The sequence below is a fragment of the Onthophagus taurus genome, chromosome 8 (genome assembly GCF_036711975.1).
Source record: "Onthophagus taurus isolate NC chromosome 8, IU_Otau_3.0, whole genome shotgun sequence".
Lineage (NCBI taxonomy): Eukaryota > Metazoa > Arthropoda > Insecta > Coleoptera > Scarabaeidae > Onthophagus > Onthophagus taurus.
Genome location: NC_091973.1, coordinates 7,983,088 through 7,995,210, shown reverse-complemented (window position 1 = coordinate 7,995,210; position 12,123 = coordinate 7,983,088). Strand labels below are relative to the sequence as shown.

The 12,123-nt window shown below is 37.5% G+C and overlaps 1 protein-coding gene across 2 annotated transcripts in view; it reads left to right on the top strand.

The window, feature by feature from the left end:
- Nucleotides 1–12,123, top strand: part of LOC111429336 (neurotrimin-like) — a 223,590-nt gene that overhangs the window by 89,720 nt on the left and 121,747 nt on the right. The window lies entirely within an intron of this gene.

The window sequence follows — 12,123 nt, the reverse complement described above, 5'->3', positions numbered from 1 at the left end:
ACACACTGTATATATATATATAGTAAATAAAGAAAAAGATGTAAGAAGAATGATGATAATAGAATAAGAGAGATGTAGGAAAAGGTGTCATTCTTCTTGAATATAAATTTAACGTAAGAAAGAATCTGGGAAGTACGTAATTGGTACGATAAATCCCTTATGCTGTATCACGCGGCCGCTGATGTTACCAACCCTACAGCGGGGGGTTGTTCAAAAGGGGGGCATTTGCATAATTGAAGAACTACAAGAAAGTTACCGCCTCTTTACAGGAATTCCGTCCGTTCGCCCATTCTTATTTCGCGTCTGGATTTCTCGAAGTCGTAACGTCGTCCAATTACACACAGGATCTTTAATCGATTTTTTTGGTACTTTCACCGTCGGTCAATACTTCGTCCCTCCCCCGTTTCGTTATCTCGTGTGTGTGGGGGCAGCCTCCGGCACGTCTTGTGGGAACTCTCTGCCCCTTTGGTGGCTGGCTGCAGACCGCTATTCAAATATTTAAATCGCCCCTCCTTTAATTTTCCACCCCTGCCGAGGGCACTAGTTCTGATCGGAATTACAAAACGAAAATTATCGAAGGGAACTTTCCAAGATATGTTCTGCCACTCTTACTCTAATCTTTTCCTACATCAATGTAATTTTGGTATTCAAAGTTTCCCAATCGATATTTTAAAAAAACTCTACTTAATCTACCCCTAAAACTCTAACCAAAAAAAAAAAAAGTAGTAATGATTGGATGATTCGTTAAAATCGCCAATTAATAAATTTTCTAGAACAACGCTTGATTGTGAAATTATTGCCGAGAATCCCGGAAAATCTATACAGTTTTCGGTATTAATTAAAGTTCGTTAGTTGATGTTTGTTCATAAAGGTGTTTATTAAAAATTAAAAACTTAAAAAATTATGAATAATAAGTTGATAAGTTAGTATTCGAGTCGAGAGTTAGTGTTGATGTTTGGTGAAATAACTGTGAAATTTCTATGGGGTCAGTTTCATTGTTTGGTAAACATAACGGGAGATTTGCGCCGGCTATCGGGGGTTAATTTATGAAGACAAACATTTTGCGCAAACGATATTAATAAAACCACACTGTAATAAATTAATCCGGTTCGAATTAATTGGTATCGAAAGCGACGCCGGCGGCGGGCCACTTGGAGACTGAATTCGAAGTTGCCGGACATTAATTCGAAATCAAGTTAAACCGATCTGAAGCGAATTAATTCTAATTCGCGATTCAGTTGCAAAAGCAACTTCGTCGGCGACTTTGCGACGCAAACGTGGCCAACATTGCCGTTCTACCGTTCAGACGGTTATTAATCACTTTTAATGGGGAATGAAAAATGACAAAAATCGATGGCGACGTCATTGTGGCGTCATTGTGCCGCGAAAGTGGCAAAGGGGTGAACACCTCCCCCTGGAAATAATTAATTAACGATTGTTTTATTTTCCAATAACGGCCCATCAAACATTTTTCGAACTTTCTCCCTAGACAGGTGCGTAACTTTTTCGCGCCGTTGATGTGATCCATTTCAATTACCCTGGACGGCGGCCGATTTTTAAAAGGAACAAACAATTTAACTGCATTAAAGAGTTGGTGTAGTGCCGCGCATTAAAATAATTGCTCCAACTGAGGGAACGAAACGGGCTAGGGTTTGGGTAGGGGGTCGTCCTTTGCGGTCTAATCTTGCGGAACTACCCTTACCGCACGTATACAATCTGCGCGGCCGCTGCACGCTGTTTAACCACCGACTTGGGCTGTATTAGCATTCAACTTTCCTCATTTTTACCAGCAAAATTAAAGAAATTATAAGGACGACACTTGCCGCACCTATTTCTTCTAATACCATCCTATTATACAAGAAAAATACTTGGATTAACATAATTTTCTGTTGACTCGATGCTAATTTAAAAATTAAATTCTCGTCGAGTATATCTAACTTTCCAGAAAAAGTAAATACTTTAAATTATAAAGATAATTTAGCCCTTTGAAGTTAAAAACATTATTTAAAATTCTTTTTTGAAGCAATGTAAACGACGCAGTGTGTTTCTGGATATTATAAAGTTGTATTAACAACGAAAATAAAAATCCGATAGGATTATAGAATCCTAGACTTGGTTATTTTAAGCTATATGGTCCACAAGCTGACTATGCATAGATACTGCAGAATCATAATCTTTGTACACTATGCAATGTATCTGGTATCACTATGCAAGAATTTTTGAACAAGGCAACTGGATACTGCAGAATCTTTGTGCTTTATTTCACCTTTAGATACTGCAGCATCTCTGGGCATCATTGAGTCAGTTTTGCAGACTACAAAGCGTCTTAACACTCGCAATCCGATGCCTGGGTCTATTTGGTTCATTGCCACAGTGCTGGGTGAACGTCAAAGGCGATGAAAACGATGTCTTTCGACTGTTTGTTCACCGCACCAAGTGCCTGTCACGTGATAGTGGCGACTCGCTTGCCATATAAATAAATAATAATTTATTGAGCCAAATTAGCAAAAACAAAATACAATAATAAGGAAAAGTACAATAATATTAAACTTAAATTATAGCTCAAAGGGTGCAAGGGCAGAAAAGGCAAGACAATGCCACTGATTTTACTTGCAGCAGAAAATAAAATAAAAGTTAAATCAAATCAAAACTGAGCAGTATCAATGAAAATGAGATAATAAAAATAAAAACAAGTAGTTAGGATTATTAAATTACCAAAAGAATCAAAAGCAACATTATATCAATTATCACTAAAACCGATCAAACACCCTCTCGCGCAAAACAATAGATCTAAACAACTGAACCGAGCGGGCACACCTCGCAGAACTGGGAATCGCATTCCAAAAACGAGCTACTTGATAGGAAAACGAGCACTGAAATTTTGACGATCTATGCAGCGGAACTGTAATACAAAATCCATGCCTAAGATTCAAATTGTGTACATCAGTTCTGAAGGTAATTTTGCGAGAAAGATAAGGAGGTTTACCAGAATAAATAATCCCATGAATAAAAGACAAGTAATGAAAAACAAATCTCGCATATTCAGCCAACCACAATTTTGAAGAGCTTGTGAGGCGTGATCACCTCTCCTCAATTTATAAATAAAGCGAAGACACGAATTCTGCACGACCTGAATTCTTCGCAAACTCTCAAAAGATAGACATGGACCAAATACAACGTTACAATAATTAAAGTGAGACAAAACTAGAGCATCACAGAGAAGGCGTTTGAGCTTTATCGACAAAAATATTTTACTAAAATAGAGGCTTCTACGGGACCCATACGCGCGCCTACATATCAACCTAATGTGATCACCAAAAGTAAGCCTATCATCAATGACAACACCCAAACTCTTGACCGAGTCCACCACTCTGAATTGCTCCCCTAGCATACTAATGTTAATGTCATTTTTATTAACAGGTAACTTACCCTTTTTAGTAAATAAGATGCATTGGGTCTGGTCAGGATTGATCACAAGAGCATGCCTTTGTATCTCCACACATAAGTGACCCAATTCCTCAGTAATTCTGTCACATGCATGAGGCAACTCACCAGGTATGAGGTCGAAATAAAGCTGTGTATCATCCGCATATAAGTGATAGGAACATAAGGTTAACTTTGAAAATAAATTGCTGGTGAATATACTAAATAAAAGTGGACCCAAAATAGAACCTTGCGGTACACCTGCTACAATTGTAGAAGGATCAGAACAAACGGATTTAACCTTAACCGATTGCATCCTGTTAGAAAGATAGCTCCGAAACAAGGAAACAGCACAATCAGAAACACCAATAAACCTCAGAATAGCCAACAAAAGGTTATGATTCAAAATATCAAATGCCTTGCTGAAATCAAGAAGCACAAGTACAGTAGATCTTCCCCCATCCAGAGCTCTAAATACGTTATCTGTCAGATCAAGAAGTGCCGTGGCACAGCTATACTGTCGCCTAAAGCCAGATTGTTTCTGAGGTAAAATATGATTAGAATTTAAAAAGGATTGTAGTTGTTCCGCCATAATCCTCTCCAACACTTTGGAAAGAACCGGGAGGATGGTAATGGGCCTCAGATCTTTAAACTCCTTAACTGGATTGGCTTTAGGAACAGGAGTCACCAAACCAAACTTCCACGCACTCGGGTAAACTGACTCTTTCAAGCAAAAATTAATTATATGGCAAAGAACACTCAAAATACGAGCACAGCACAACCTAACCATATCCAGGGAAATTCCATCAGAACCAACACTAGTGGACTTAAATGAAAGTAACATTCGCTCAACAAATTCCACAGAGACGTCACTGAAAGTAAAAGTAGTACCTTCAGGATTTAATCTATAACTATCATAAAAATGTAATAAATCAGCATCAGGTTCAACAACATCACCAATAGCTTCAGAAAAAAATAAATTAATATTGTCCGGATCGGCCAGGTGAGGAGGTAAATCTGTAATATTAGACTTAACAACATTATATTTTCTCAATGTCTTCCACATAGAACGAGATCCCCCAACCACAGCTCTGTTCAAGAAAAGCCTTTTTTTCACGACGAATAGCACTGGTGACAAAGTTACGCAGCTGTTTGTAGTATTGAAAATGTACAGGATTTCCTGTTCTCTTGTAACGCCTCAAGGCAGCCTCTCTAAGTCCTATCATCTCCCTGATGTTGCTAGTAAACCACGGCAAAGAGTCCTTCTTAACAGTTCCAGTAATGAGTGGTGCATGAACATCAAATAAAGAGATTAAAACCTCATTAAAATAGTCGACCTTTTCATCAATAGAGGGGAGAACATATAAAGCCTCCCAATTCATAATATCTAAGTCTCTATTAAAATTGTCCATGATAATATTACGCAAATTGCGAAAAGTAACAAACCTGGATCCAGCCCTAATTCTTTGAATTGTCAGTTCACAAAAAATCAACAGATGGTCAGAGAAACCAAGATCAAGCATATTACAATCAGAAACCATCAGGTCACTAGATACAAAGATCAGGTCAATAAGAGAGATATATGATAATGTTTACTAATCTGGTCAACAGTGACGATGAATACAACAATGAAGTGTCTTCTTAGGATGAATGTGCGTCATTAACGTTTAGTGACGCAGTACCAGAACTAGAAGATTATGAAAGTGACGAGTTTGACGGTGAAAACAGTAATGACAACGTATCACACAATAAAAACCAAAATGTTTGAAGATATATTATGCAGGAAAGTAAAGGTGGTCTTCATACCTAACGATGGTAGGCATTCAAAGCCTAACTCCATTTCTCCTAAAAGGGATGGAAAGGTGGAAAGTGGAGTACTTGTCACTAATCCATGCCATCCGAGTCAACATGCTTACCAGAAAGCAAAATCAACAATGACTGCTCTCAATGCTTTGACTAGCACTTTAGAGGAGACAATTATAACCAAAGAAATAGCCCTATGTGCTTTCATAGACATAAAAGGTGCTTTTGATAACACCTCTGCGACAGCATAAATCCAGCGGTTAGCATGAATTAAAATAACGGGTGCAATGAATCTTATCCGACGGCTGCTCTTGAAGCCCTACTCGGTCTCATACTACTTCATTTATATATACAAAAGAAGGAAGCTTTAAGTGCCTTATCACAAGTTAATGTAGAGTAACCTCAGAGGACACCTGTAATAACCTTCGTTTAGTATATGCCTCTTCCTTAGCTCCTTGAACTGCTTCTGATAGTTTGTAGTAATTTCTAGCTTTAATTATTACTCGTAGATCTTTATTACGCAATCCATTCGCAAATACGTTAATTGCCATTTTCTCGTTAGCATCTCTCAAAAGACCAACACCTTCAGTGTTTGTGTTTTCTCCTGTGACAATGTTAAGTCGCATAGTAGTTCTTCGATTATTTCTGAATTGTCCCCTTGCTTTGCGCTATGTAACTGCGCTGATAAACTGACAGCTGACTTTTTGTAGTTTTTAATCTAAGCTTAGCTTTTTGTGACAGTCTAGCTTTCAACACATATTTAGTTAATATTTTCTTCCCATCTTCATCCAATAAGGAATCGTATAGTTCGATTGCATTTATTAACTGCCTTGTGACTTCCACCCTGTCGTTTATTACTGGCAACAAAGTTGCGGCATTCTTTAAATCGAATTTCTACGAATTGACAATCTATTTTCGAATTTTCTAACCTACTTTCTAAAATATCTGTTATAGTTTTTAATAGTTCTTCTATGGTTATAATGGTATCCCTAACTTTTTTTATCTCTAACCTATCATGATCTTTTACATTAAAATTCTGCCTAACTTCATTTAACCTGACTCTAAAATTATTTATTTTGTCTAACTTACGTTGCGTTTTGTTATTATCTTGCCTTACATTGATGTTGTCCTTGGACAGATTTCTGTAAAAGCTTCTCAGATCCTCTAGTAGTCCCTTTATTTGCATGGGCATCTCATTCTTCAGAATTCTTACCCACGGGCTTGCTTAAACTTGCTCCTGACTGAGGTGTCGACGTAATCTTTTTTCCATCATCTTTTCTCGTCTTCGGACAACATATACCAACCCGACGCAGCAACAATAAATGAAGAAAAGAGCTACTCCGTCGAATCTAATTACCCCTAGGATAGCAGCAGTGAAAACTTCGTTGGTTTGTCCTTCACCTTATTAAATAGCCTTATTACTCCTAACCTACTTAATATTAATAACATTTATTTAACTTAACACTTAGTCATACCTTACACACCTCGAAATCCTCAAGGACCCATGTCTAAATCACTTGATTGAAATTAAAACGGACATATTTAGAAGCAGGGATGATTGGACGAAGGGTGGGTCTCAACTAAAAAGAGGAGCCCTAGCCTGGTACACTGATGCTTCAAAGACAGTTGGATCCGGAGTAGGCATAGGCATCTGTGGACCAAATAGCCACATTAAATTGCTCCTCAGCTCGGACATAACCATTTTTCAAGCAGACGTTTTTGCTATAAACTTCTGCACCGCTTTGAACCTACAACAGAGACAGAAAAGTGCATCCATAAACATTTTCACAGACAGTCGGGCCGCTCTAAAGGCAATTCTAATACACGTGTGACTCCACACTGATCAGAGAGTGTATCAGCAACCTGAGAGAACTCGCTAGGGGCAATGATGTTACTCCGCCGTATTTTTGGATGTTGCACAAGCTTTCGACAAAAGCTGGTTAGATGGTTTAAATTACAAACTAGACCAAATACAACCATACGAGAAATACCACCACTACATGAAATACGAGCCGGAGTTCCTCAAGGAAGTGTGCTTGGCCCAACACTGTACTTACTCTATACATTCGACCTACTTCACGTACCAGAAACTTTAGCAGCTACATTAGCAGATGACACAGTGATCTTGGCTGTTGCAGAAAATGAAGTAGCTGCAGCAAATAAGTTACAATTGGCCTTAAATTCAATTAAAAACTGGACCACACGATGGCTAATAAAACTAAGTACAAATAAATCGACATACATAAACTTTACTTATAAGAAAGTAAACTATGTCCCACTACACATAAATGGCTAATATCTTGGTATGACGATGGATGCCAATCTCAAATGGAAAGCTCACGTCAAAAAAAAAAGTGAGGAACTTGATATCAAGTTTAGACACCTATATTAGCTTATTAGCAGAAAATCAACACTATCACTAAGTAACAAGTTGCTAACATACAAGCAAGTATTAAAACCAAAATGGACATACGGAATCCAACTGTGGGTTGGCGATGGTTAACTCCAAATACATTGTGTAAATTTGATAAATTAAAAAAACAAAAAGAACTAATCTTTTGCTCCACAATGAGTGATGAATTTACTACTGAATTGGAAAAAGATTCTAAAATTAATTTCTTGGATGTTTCAAAATCATCACTTAATTTCAACATATACCGTAAAGGCACAGCCACTGATACGATTATTCCAAAATCCTCCTTCTCCAGTTCACATCATAAATTTGCTTCAGTTCGTTTCCTCTTTAATAGACTCCTCAATTTTCCCTTACAACATTCTGACTTTATTGTTGAACTAAAAAGATAATCAAGATCGGTTTAAATAATTGTTATTCTCTTCAAGAAATTCAAAACGTATATAATAAAACCCATAATAATATCCCTTTTCATCCTAACCTACAAAACTCTTTCACCCATATTTTTAAATTTCATAAAATTACTCCTGTATTTTCTGCCAACAATAAATTAGGTCAAAATAAACATAAATTCGATCAAAACCTTAAAAGTGGCATCTATAAACTTAATTGTGAAGATTGTGATTGCTTTAACATTGGTCAAACGAGACGTAACATAATCATAATCATAATCTTTATTGTGTTACACATACAATACAATATGTTCACACTTGTCAACTTTTACACATATTATATAGTGTCATATTAAAGAAAAAAATATAAAATAAAATAACATATAAAATTACATAAGATTACAATAGACAACATTAAGTGCCAAAGGTGCAATTTATTAAAAAATTTAATATTATAATATCATAGTTATGCACCTGCTTATACGTGTCAAACTTATTAATGTTCTTTTTAACATATGTAACACATTCGAGAATGTAGAGGGACGGTAGAGTTAATATTTGTAAATCAATATAGGAGCTTCTATAATTTAAATTTCTTAATACCCGTATAGCCCTTCTCTGCATTTTAAATACGCGTTCAAAACCAGCAGCAGAGCCCCAGACTGACTAACAATGCATAAGTCATTGAGGACTGACACAGCGCAAAGTATGCTGTGCGTAAAACTGGTGGAGATACGTTCGAGCGCAGGTTTCGCAACAAATAGATGCTGCCACTTAATTTACTACATAATGTCAAAATATGTTCCTCCCAGCACAGCCCGGAATCAAGATAAACGTCCAAAAACTTTACAGCACAAAGAGACTGTGTTTTATCTGAATTTAACTTTAGTTTGTTACTAGCAAACCAACGCTCAGCCTCCCTTAGAGAAACAGCTCTACTCTCAAAAGCATCTTCATAACCTTTGTGATTGCTAAATAGGGTTGTGTCATCGGCATACACAACAACCGACCCATTCGTTATATTCTGAGGGATATTGATCCTTGGGGTACACCTATCGAAATACCCATTCTCTTAGAAAATAAATCATTACATTTAACTATTTGTGACCTATTTGATAAGTATGATTTAATCAATCTAATACTGTTATTGTCAAAATTATATTTTTTTAAATTATTTTTTTGTATGACATTACCATCCAGCATCAGATCACTGCAGGCAGATGGATTAATCTTACCAAGTAATTGACGAGTTCCAAACACAATAGCTTGCGTTTTAACTGAGTTCAACTTAAGTCCGTATCTCCGAGACCAGTTCAAGACGTTAGATAGATCGTTATTGAGTCGCACAATAGCTGCCGGAAATTCAGCAACAGTAGTAGTAGTATATATCTGCAGGTCGTCGGCATACAAATGATAATTACACGAGATATAATTAGTAACACTATTAACGAACAAAGAAAAAAGTAACGGACCCAATACACTGCCCTGAGGAACACCACATTTGATTGCACAAGCAGAAGAAATTGAAGAGTTAGCGCGTACGCACAAGGAGCGATGGGAAAGGTAGGATTGAAACCAGGAAACACAGGGGGGAGTGAATCCGTAGGCAGAAAGAGACGCTAAAAGAAGGCTGTGGTCGACAGAATCAAAAGCCTTGCTGAAATCGAGCAGTACCAGCACAGTAACACATCTGTTGTCGCAGGCATACCTAATATCATCAGTAACTTTAATGAGAGCAGTAGTTGTACTATGCCCACTGCGAAAACCCGATTGCAACTCATTGTGTAAATTAAACGTCTCTAGAAATCCTTGGACTTGTAAATAAACTAAGCGTTCAAGAGCTTTTGATAGTACGGATAAAATTGAAATCGGACGGAAATCAGTGTTACATGAAGAGGACTTGAATTTGGGTATGGGAACGACATGAGCAACCTTCCAGACAGAGGGAAATAAAGACCGCTCAAAAGAAAAGTTGAAGATATGAGTTAAGGGAGGAAGCACTATATCCAGGATAGGAAGAAGAAGGTTGAGACCGATAGCATCAGAACCCACGCAAGGGGACTTCGAATAAGTCAAAGCATCGCCTACTTCGATCGCGGTCACAAGCGTAAGAGAGAAGGAGCAAGATTTAAGAGAAGTAAGAATTTCATTAATTGTAGCCGCCTTAGTTACGTCATCGATGATCAGGGGAGGCTCTGCAAAAAAGTTTGCCATCGACTCACAATCAAGATCCATCTGGACAGACGGAGAATCAATCACTCCGAGAGACCTCATAGTCCTCCAAAATGTTCTGGGCGCGACTCCAGACAGCCTCTGGTAGAAATAAGATCTCTTAGCATACTTGCATTTATGATTACAGCGGTTGCGTAAAATTCGATAATTTTCCCGATTAGCACTAGAGGGTGTACGTTTAACTACGGACTTTGCACGGTTACGCAGTCGCTAAGAGATCTTATCTCATCACTCAGCCAAGGTGCAGGCGGGTGCCTCATCCTGCGTTGCCTAAGTGAGGCATGTTTATCATAGAGATTAATGATTTTGGAATTAAAGTAGTCCACTTTAGCATCAATATCTGTTAAACGATACAGTGGAAGCCAATCAATCATCAGTGCATCTGACAAGAGCAAATTAGTTTCAACTCGCCCTAGATCACGGTAAGTCACAACACGCCGAGAACAACTCAGATGCTGCACCCGCAGAGCACAATAGATTAAATCATGGTTGGAGAATTGGAAGGCAGGTAGCTGACCATGTGTAAGTATTCCGTCTGGACAGGATGTAATAATAAGATCAAGAAGATTATCTACCTTTAATTATAATTTTGACACCTTATGTTAATTACTTTAGATGTACCTGATGACGCTTTTATGAAAAAAGCGAAACACGTCTAGTACAGATTGAAATATTGAAATTAAAATAAACATCATTGTGGAGCAAAAGATTAGTTCTTTTTGTCTTTTTAATTTACCAACTGTGGGGTTGTACCTGCAAGACAAATGCAAGTCTGATTCAAAGATTCAAAAAGTACTAAGTTGCATAGCGGCTGAACATATACTGTGTAATTGCGTCACCAGAGGTTGTCTAAGACACAAAATTTTCGGTAAAGCACCTACCGCCATAAAGGAACAAGACCTTGGAGCAATACTAAGGTTCATTACATTAGGACCCACATTTACCCTATACTTTTGGAGGGCTAAAGTTACAATAGATAAGACAATAGAGAATGTTGCAAATAAAATAAATCAAAGTCATAATTCTCGCCTGATTCTTTGAACTACAAGGTGAATTTTCGATACAAGTTGGCATCTAAACACCAGCGTTTCTATACACTGCAGAGTTACATACTGCACATAGACACTAAAAACTGCTGAATCTTTGGACTGGATAGTCTTTGTACAGTGGTGATTTTTTAGTACTTTACACTGTACAGAGATAGGACAGCGTCTTTAGAGTTTGTTGAGTCTTTGGACTTCTAAACATTGCAGAATACGCGGATTAAGCAGTTTCTTGGCATTTTGCACCTTATCAATTGAAAGTTTTTAGATAGTCTCTTAATAACGCAGAATTTTTACCAAATTCTTTGGAATATACTGTGATACTTTGCAGTATATTTGGATCGTGTTGAGTTAGTCTTTGGGTATACGACCCTACGTAGTCTTTGTACACTGCACGAAGACACTGTTCTATGAACACAACAAAGTACATTTTTTAATTAATTTTATTTTTATATCTTTTTAATACAAGATACACTTAAAGCTTTAATTAAAAATGAAAAATGTCTTTATAATTTTTAAGATGGTTTAGTAAAGATTGTGCCGTATAAAGTTGAGTCTAAAAATAAAGGTCTCTTAAAGATTAAAGCTTTTTCTGGGAGATCAGCAAGACCGTTTTAACTAATCCCTTCGCAATAACGCCAGTGGCATTGTGTTTTAATTGGTACATCATTGAATGTACCGCCTTATATAAGAGGATTTAAGATAGCAGGGCGAAGTGGCGTGGCGATGTCGGCTGGCAAAGAGTCAGGCTTCGCAACAGGTCCCATGAGCAACGTCCGCAGCTTGAATCGCACTTCGTAGGCCCTAGCGTCGACGA